The following is a 1,871-nucleotide window of genomic DNA, read 5'->3' as shown; positions in this document are numbered from 1 at the left end:
GTCTTCCTTATATATGCATCTAGTATTATTTACACGCGGAATGGGACATGCACATAATTTTCTGATGCCATCAAGGTTTCTAAAGTCTATTACCTGTGGTTCTTGTCTACGATTAATTGACAATCCTTCACTATTGCTATCACTATGCATGGTCGATAACTAGTGCGTTTAAATACTAAATTATTATACATATCATAGTAGAATTTCTTATCTATAGGGTACTAGAAACCCTGGAGGTATCTTTTTGACTATGGACAACAAAAGAGGTCCCCTTTCTTCCGTCCAGTATTTTGTGTTGTCCGGGCCTATACCAGGCCCAGGCACGGCCAGGGTCTCATATTTTAATGCAAAAAACCCACCCCGCGCGTTTTAGTTGGAAAAATATAATACGGACTGAAAACGTAAACTCAAAATAATAAATACGAGACTATTATATGAGATAACTTGTGAAACATTACTACCCGCGGGGCGGTATGAGCTGAGCTCGGTCTAATTTGTTTAAATTTTATTTTGTCTTAATTTTTAGATCGTACCGAACCTCAATTTTCGAGGTTTCTGTTTTTGTTTTTGTTTATTTTTATTGATTTTTTTCATAGGGATAATATTATTTATTTCAAAAATGGAAAGTATGTATGATACAATGTAGTGTGGTGTAGGATATGGTAGTGTGTGTTCGAGCGTATATGATTAAGAAATGTGGTGTTATGCCAGGTTTCAACCACACACATAACATCAACCTGACTTAAAATCGATATAACGTTCAAACACTTATCTGTATGTGCTGCGTTGTCCATGTTGAGTCCTTGTGGGTAGAAGAGCGTCATCCTCATTGGGCCTAACATTGTTCATCATCGGTCAATACTACTGGGCTCTCCTCTTTGACGATGTCAGCCATTCCTATATCATTGCCTGTCGTCGAAGAGTCCGTCGTGGAAAGCTGAGGCTGCGTATTGCTATCCATCGTGTCGGATGATTGTGTCGGGGAGACCGTTGGTATATGAAGTCGTCCGGGTTCCGCACGCGCTGATTCTTTGGCGTTTACCGGGATTCGCGGGTTAAGTGAGAAGAGGTTTTTATCGTGCTTTGCTTGGTAAGCCTAATGGAGACGGTCCGCGGTAGATTGGAGGATGTCTGCGTTAGTGGAGTTGACAAGTGGGCTCAGTAGTGCATCCATGCTGCGTGCAATTTTTTTTGGCGCTCGTTCATGTGTGCAGCGGGCCTCCCGCTTGGTGCGGAGATAGTGAATTAGAGCTGCTTTCGTTGCGTCGGGATGTTGTTGGGAGCGGGGTTCGATGTTTTCATCAAGCTGCCATTTCCACGTAAGGGCTGCTTGTCGTTTCACCTGGGCGACAGAGTCGCTAGGAACACAAAGGCGGATGAAACTGGTGGAGCTTCCGCGGCGATTTGGTTGAGATACCGATTTAGACGGAAGATACCAGAGAAAGTGGTGGCGATTGAGGGCTGGTTGGGCATGCCAGTATTTTTCAAATACTGATTGGGATGGGGGCTTGCCGTTAGGGAAAATTGCTCTGAAGGAGAGCCAAACCGCAGTTATGTCATCCATTTCATGAAGAGTTTTGTCCGGCATCGGGCGGCCCACCACTTTCGTCAAAAGGTGTTTGGGTACTGGTGGCTACGATTGGGACTGAGAAGCTGGTGGGGTCGGGCGTTTTTTAGGGCTCGGTTTTGCAGGTTTGTCCACTTTTGAGCGGTAGCTGGGAGGCTCACTGCTGCTATTGGGCGCTTGTGACCGCGGTCTTTTCGCAGGCGGAACAGGCGGGCTTGTGGAGCCAAATCGGAAAGTGTCGGGTTTGTCTTCATCTATAGGTGCACGGGTTTGGGATTTAAGGTCCCGGAGTTCGGATTCAAGG

The sequence above is a fragment of the Sphaeroforma arctica genome, assembly GCF_001186125.1.
Source record: "Sphaeroforma arctica JP610 unplaced genomic scaffold supercont1.81, whole genome shotgun sequence".
Taxonomy (NCBI): Eukaryota; class Ichthyosporea; order Ichthyophonida; genus Sphaeroforma; species Sphaeroforma arctica.
This window is presented reverse-complemented; position numbering follows the sequence as displayed.